This window comes from Chenopodium album, chromosome 24 (assembly GCF_948465745.1).
Source record: "Chenopodium album chromosome 24, dcCheAlbu1.1, whole genome shotgun sequence".
Lineage (NCBI taxonomy): Eukaryota > Viridiplantae > Streptophyta > Magnoliopsida > Caryophyllales > Amaranthaceae > Chenopodium > Chenopodium album.
Window position 1 is genome coordinate 14677388 of NC_137857.1, and position 7325 is coordinate 14684712.

At 33.6% G+C, this 7325-nt stretch overlaps 1 long non-coding RNA gene across 1 annotated transcript; it reads right to left on the reverse strand.

Moving 5' to 3' along the window:
* Positions 1-6145: 6145 nt before the first annotated feature.
* Positions 6146-7003, reverse strand: LOC145612591 (uncharacterized). The gene is made up of 2 exons (XR_014106652.1): positions 6757-7003; positions 6146-6392 (listed from the first exon to the last, which is right to left on the reverse strand). It is a non-coding gene; the product is annotated as an uncharacterized LOC145612591 (long non-coding RNA).
* Positions 7004-7325: the final 322 nt, after the last annotated feature.

The following is a 7325-nucleotide window of genomic DNA, read 5'->3' on the forward strand; positions in this document are numbered from 1 at the left end:
ATGAAATCTTAACATAATGTTGAAGCATGCTTTGTCATATCACACATCACTCATCACTTATAATCATCATTGTATCAAAGTATGAAGTACTTAGCCTCTGTGCCTAAGTTACCTAAATGCTTTCATTATCGAGTCAACTAAGATAGTTTAGGAGGAATTAATCCTTGCACCTTGAGGGATAGTATCAAATTCATATACTTGATTAAGCTCATTCAACATGCACCATCAAACACTTCGATTCTTTTTCGCGTCTTTCTTTTTCGGGAGAAAGTCGGTACCCTCCACAAAAATGACGGAAAATTTTTGCTTTTTTGCATTTTCAAGTCGCACTTTACACACGACTCATGTACATTGAGTCATGTTGTGTCATATCACATCGAGTGGAGTCTAACACATGTGTCAAACGATTTGAGTCGAGTCATGTCAAATTAATGAGTCAAGCAACATTAAGTCTTAGGTCAACCCTAAGATAATAAAATAAAGATGAGCAAAGTCCTAAAGTCCAAAATATAGATGCAGGTACATTGCAGCGAGCAAGAATATTCCCGGATTTTTTCGAAAAACCGCGAATGTAGATGTATGAAACTTTTCCAAGATGAGAGAAGTTTGAGCAAAATTATATGGAGATGAAGAGCCTTAATTTGCAAAAGATTTGAGCAGATTTGGTTGTAAGGAAACGACCAAATTGAAAGTTCAGAGTGATATCGCAGCGACAAGAGTTTCTGGCACGCGCCAGTTCAGCGACGGAATGTATGGCCCCCCATATTAAATTATGCGGATCTTATATAGCAAGTTTGGGTTCCTTGGTACGCCAGTTAGCCCCTCTAAGCAATTTGACATGATTTAGTGATCGGCTCGATTACAATCACAATGAGTGATCGACCTGATAAAAGATCGTCTCACTTAGCTTAAAGCGCCTAAGTATTGGCTCATCGCAAGCACCAAAGTAACGGTTCACAACGATTTCCTAGGATGAAAGAGGATTTGAAGATTCGAGATGACGAAGCCTTCAACAGGGGGCTTTAAGATTAAAAAGAGTCTATTACTTGGATTTGAGAAGGACGGTTTGAGATGAAGCGACCTTCAATAGCTTTCACTATGATTGGGGAGGTTATTATTTGAGAAGAACGATTCAAGCTGAAGCGGTCTTTGATAGCTTTTGCTAAGATTGTGAAGGTTATCACTTGATTTGAGAAGATAGCACGAGATGAGCAATCTTCGACAACGCCCGCTAAGATTGTGGAAGTTGTAACCAAGATTTGAGAAGATAGCACGAGATGGGTGATCTTCGACAATGTCCGCTAAGATTGTGGAAGTTGTCGCTTATATTTGAGAAGAGCAGTCCGTGATGAGGCGTTCTTCGACGACATTCACTAATATTGTGGAAGTTATCACCTAGATTTGAGAAGAGCGGTTCGTGATGAGGCGGTCTTCGACAATGCCCGCTAAGATTGTGGAAGTTGTCACCTATATTTGAGAAGAGCGGTTCGTGATGAGGCGGTCTTCGACGACATTCGCTACGATTGGGAAGGTTGTCACCATGATTCAAGGAAAAGCTCGAGATGTAGCTACAATGATAGACAGCATTCCCTAGGATGTTGAGAGTTGTCACGAATTCTGAAGATGGCGAAGCAAGGTCAACTTCGACGGTCCCTCAAGATAAAGAAGAGATTGTCTATAGCGGCGATACACTGCCGTGGCGACGTACGGCCACAACCCTGAAGATGACGACATACAGTTATTTTCGACGATGTTCCCGAAATACTGTGGAGGATTGTCACCAAGAATATTGAAGACGACGACATATGGTTATCTTCAATGATGGCGTTCACGAGGCACTGTGGAGGTTATCACAAGCAACAGCAAAATGATTACGTTCAGAGACGTGTGCTCGACGGTGCAAGATACGCGTTTCTTAACTCTTTTATCTGTTTTAACTAATGATTAGTTTGCAGGTATCGGCGTTATAAGAATGATTTGGGATCGCAGAACGTTTTGAATCATTCTCCGTCCCTATCGATACTTTGACTTTTGTTTTCGAAACTTAAGTTTCTCCAAACTCAGTCAAAGTGGGGGCTTCTATAGACACCCATTTGTGTCTCCCCAAAACCAAACCCAGTGATGAATACCTTTCACGGCGAACCATAATCGAATGAGGTGAAAGTGTAAAAAGTCAAGTGTTGCGGTTAGTTTTTATTAAAATCCTTCTTTCTGTTTTCGAAAACCCACTCTATTTTATGAAAACGTCCAATTGAATTTAATTTGGTCCATGATAAGGGTCCAATAATAGTGTAGTTGGATGGGGCTTCAAAAGAACTTTCCAACGATATATTATAAGCCCAATTCCGATGAATAATGAGGAAGTTATGGCCAAAATACTAAACTGGGCCCAAACCGGATTTTACCTTCGACCCAATGATCATGAGGAGGGTCCAAAGGTTTAATCCTATTCCTAAACTAATTAGGATTGATTAGAATCTTCTATAAGTTTCTAAAATTTCTTAATTATCCTTTTTTGAAAACATAAGATCATAGAGTTTGATTTGAATATAGACTTTCCTTTTTTAAAACTTTCCTAATTCTATTCGGATTTAAAGATGTTCAAAGATAGTCAGATATTATTTTCGTGCCTAATAATTTTTATCCAAATTTTATATGGTTGGATAGATCTTGAAATTTCTTTCCAACGATATATTATAATAATAAATCCGAGCTATAACAAAAAAGATATGAAAGATATACGAAACTCTATCCAAAGCTGACACCCTTTCACTATTTCGTCCATATTTTTTTATCTACAAAAGATTTTAATTTGATTCTAATTGCATTAGAAATTAGACTTCAAGAGCTTTCCAACGACATATTATATGATTTTTTTGGATTTCTGGAACAAAAGATATGATAAAAACAAAATTTGCAAAAACTGCTGTCTACGAGTTTTATTTCGATTTGAATTCGGTTTTCTTTTCTTATTCTTCGACCTTCTATTTTTTCTTATAAATAGAGGTCTTATCTCCCCTTTTTTATTCATCAACTTTCATCAATTTTCTCAATCAACTTTCATCAACTCTCATCAATAATTACTTAATTCTTATTCTCTCTCTCTTTCTAAACCAACCTTTTACAAAATACAATTCCGCATTCACAAGACTTAGAGTCTCTTAGCCAAGTTCGAAGTTGCCTTCGCCCTAGACGTGCAAGGTTGATAATTTCTGAGGGTTTGGTCCAAAAATAGTCAAAACTTTATTTTATTTGATTTCAATTTAATTCTTTAATTATTCTTTATTATTTTCGTTGAAGTTTACTAACTTGTGTATTTTGTTATTAGAAAGAGGTACGAGGCTTCAAAGTATGTAATCTTATTACTCTCTTTCACAATGTAGAAAGCATGCTTATTATTGTTTTATGATTCCTAGTGTCATGTTAGGATGTGTTCAATTCCTAGTATCATGTTAGGATGTTATTTTATGCTTTCTAGTATCATGTTTAGGGTGCCTTTACTTATTTCTAATATCATGTTAGTACCATGTTAGGTTTAAGGTTTGATCTTTATTGTTTAGTGACATGCTAGGATTTGTTATTAATCTTGTTAGTATCATGCCTAGGATCTTGCTATTATTATTAAGCTTTATTATGCCTTATCATGCTATTATTATCCTTATGCTTTTTATTATGTTGCTTGATATTTTATTTTGTTATTGCTTGATCAAACATTTTATGCTTGCTAAAGGGAATTTGCACTTGAAATCACGCTTAATAAGATAATCATTAATTTGGTTTAGGCTAATGTGATTTTAATTCAAGTGATCGCCAATAATAGTATTATTTGTGCATTAATATTCAACCAACATAGATAAATAGGTTAGGTTCAATATAATGTTTGTATGTTATTCGAAAAGCGCACATGAATACGAGCAGAACAAAGTAGAGGCCTATTTTATAGCGCGGGTCCTTTCTTTTGTACGAGGAGGAGAACACTAGTCCTTGCATGGTTAGTGTTTATGCAATTTTTAAGAAAAGAAGTTGCAAAAGGAGAAGCTAAGGAAGGTACAATATATACTATATGTGTTAATGCTTCTTTATTTTGTTTTTAATTACGTAGAATAAAAGTTACCCTATATATATTTAATTACAAGTGTATATGTTATTGCTAATAGGGCGACTAACAATAATGTATGCTTAGCTCTATTCAAACATATACCTTTATTTGTGATGAGGACAAATCTGCAAGTAATCACATCGAGAAGAATAATAATTTTTGAACTTAAATGACATTACTGAAAACTCCACTACACTCCCTAGAGTTCATTCTACACATGCTAAAATATGTGGGCATAAGAAAACAATTATATGCGTAACTAAAATCCAACATGATACACTATATTTTCATGTTATATACTTATATTATCAACTTAAAAATACATAATCTTATACACCCAAAAAAATCATGATTGCCACAAAATTTATAATTTTAAAGAAATTAAATAACACAAATTTGATTATTGTTACCTTCAAAGATGTGATTTGTTGGATGATAAACAACTCTTGTAAACCCATTTCGAGGGAAAAAAGAAATTGGCCGCAGGGAGATTAGGTAAGATGATTTGGGATAAACTTACGGGTGTTACTTCCTAACCAATAAACTTGTATCACTTTTTGACCTTAACTTTTGTAGTAAAATTTCTACTTGTATGAAGATACGAAGGAAAAGTATCATAAAATATGATACAATTTTTGACATTGCATACTGAAAACTCACTAGTGGTAACAAAATAACCATCAACTCTTGAAAAAAATAGAACTTGATCTTTATTTTTTAAAAGTATGATGAGTCTTAATCCAATATCGGTTTTCATGTCAAAGTTGATCATCCTATAGACTCTTAATTCAGTCTCAGAATCATCTTGAACAATCAAATAAAGGGTTTCATCTTAAATTGATCGCACCAACCGCTTTTCCACATCCTCTAGTTGTGTTTATCTCCTTAATAATAGGGTCATTGATGACAATATTATGTAATTTAAATGTGTTGGTAGAAATATTATGGAGCTTACCAACTCTATCTAAAGCGTACACAATACCTTTAAAACACAATAAGCCATAAAAGTTGTCAACATTATCATAAGGAATGTCGTCAAAAGATGTTTCTTCATCCGTTATATGAGTAACATTATCATGTTTGAGTTGAGGCCGAAACCCCGATAACTGACCCTTTTGGACAAAACTAACAGGATGCAATCCTTGATCAAGCATGGGAAGGGATATCTAGGTAGGTCTACGATCAACAATTTGTCATGCTTACATTGAAATCATGGAAAGTTGATTTTGATGTTCTTTTCGGCTATATGATAGCGAAGGGAAAGGTAACATTTTGAATGGTCAGAAATATATGAGATAAGGTATTCGGATTGCTTGTCTTCGAATATTGGATGAAAATATTGTGTTTTTTCCTCAGCTTCGATCATCCCAATCATCCATGGTGAGTTACAATTGAGTTGTCTCGGAGAGTGGAATAGAAGGTCGAGGAGGGAAACACCATTTCTTGCATGGTTTGTGTTTATGCAATTTTAAAAAAAAGTAGCAAAAGGAGAAGGTATGGAAGGTACACCATATACTGTATATCACTACTACAAAAATAGGCTAACAGACCCGTTCAAATTGGCCTTTGAGACCCCTTTATAAAGGGTCTCTATCTCGGGGGTCTGTATGATAAAGAGACCCCCTCATTAGGGGGGTCTGTTTTACAAAACAAACAAACCCGTTACTAGAGATATGCGGTCTGTTAGATATGATGTATAATAGACATATTGAAGGGGAAAAAGACCCGTTTTTTAGAATATGGGGTCTCTTAAAGGGGATTCAAATAGACCTGTTATATATATATATATTTTTTTTTTTTGAAAGAAACTTGTTATATTAAGTAACGGGTCTTTTTGATCCCCTTTTTTTTAAAAAAAAAAAAAACAAAATTCTGTAATATTCATTTGAATTTTAAAATTTGAAGGTTTTGTTTTTGGCGCTCCACTAAAATTGTTGAAATTATAAGATTACATTGCAAAATTACAATTCAAAAATAAATAAAATAACATCTATACATACAATATTTACAAGAATATACAACTTTACATACATGCTACAATTTACAGATAAAATTACCAAAACATAAAAATTAAACCTCTTTGGTTCAAGAAGTTATACAATCACACTTCGTAAACGTACAACAAATATAACATTCAAGAATACCAAATATTTACAATTAATAAACTTGCAAATTGCAATTTTTAGGTAACGCAAAACTAGCTTAAGAATGATATGATTACATGTACTGTAGTTATCTATATCTTTCTTCTCGCAATCGAACTTTTATTTACCATCTTCATCCAATTCAATCACTGCAATGGTCAATAACAAAGCAAATATTTAAAACTAGATCAAAATACGCACAGTAAGAACAAACCAAACACAAATATTGAGAATAAATCAAAATTGAAAAAAATCTGACAATAAATGGAGTACAAAAACAAGATCAAAACCAAAAACAATAGATCTAAAATTAAGTCAACATTTAAATCAAACAAAAGTTCAAAATTATAGAAGAAATCAAAACTAATAAATTAAAAGTAATGAACAATATATAAAAATGACCTGAATCTATTGAATAATTTGAATTCGGAAATGAGTTATCATTAAAATCCAAAATCCAAGCAAAAAAAGAAAAGAAAAAATTGATGTAAAAAATAAACTCTAAAAACGTACGAAGCATTATTATTCTTCAGATCTTGCAATTTAGACACTCAAATTGAGCCATAAGAGGCGTGAAGTTGCATCGGACGACACTAGAGGGAAGGTGGTTGTTGCTCCATCTTTTTTGGTTGATTAAAAAAAAATCAAAACGAGGAAATAGATGATATCAAAGATTGAGGATAAAGAAAATATAGAGTGAATTATATAAAGTGAGGAAGGGGAAGAGAAACTTCTGGGAGTATTAAGGTGAGTAAAGGTGATAGAGATAGCACTACTAAGGTATTTAATTGGAAAATATGGGTTGTATATTTCTCTAGTTTTTTCCAACGAGAGAAGTGGGCCCTCGTACACATAAAAGACTCGTTAGTTTAACATCGGGGAGTGCTTCTAGGCGCATAGCACCTATATGTTTAGCATGCATATAGGAGGGTATCATGGGGTTCTTATTATTTTTTTTCATTTGATGTTTTTCTACAATGGTACATTTTATGGTACATTTTTGTGTACTATAATGTACCATTAAAGTATAAGTTGTATTAATAGTACTTTTTTGTGTATTATTATGCATGCGGTGGTACTTT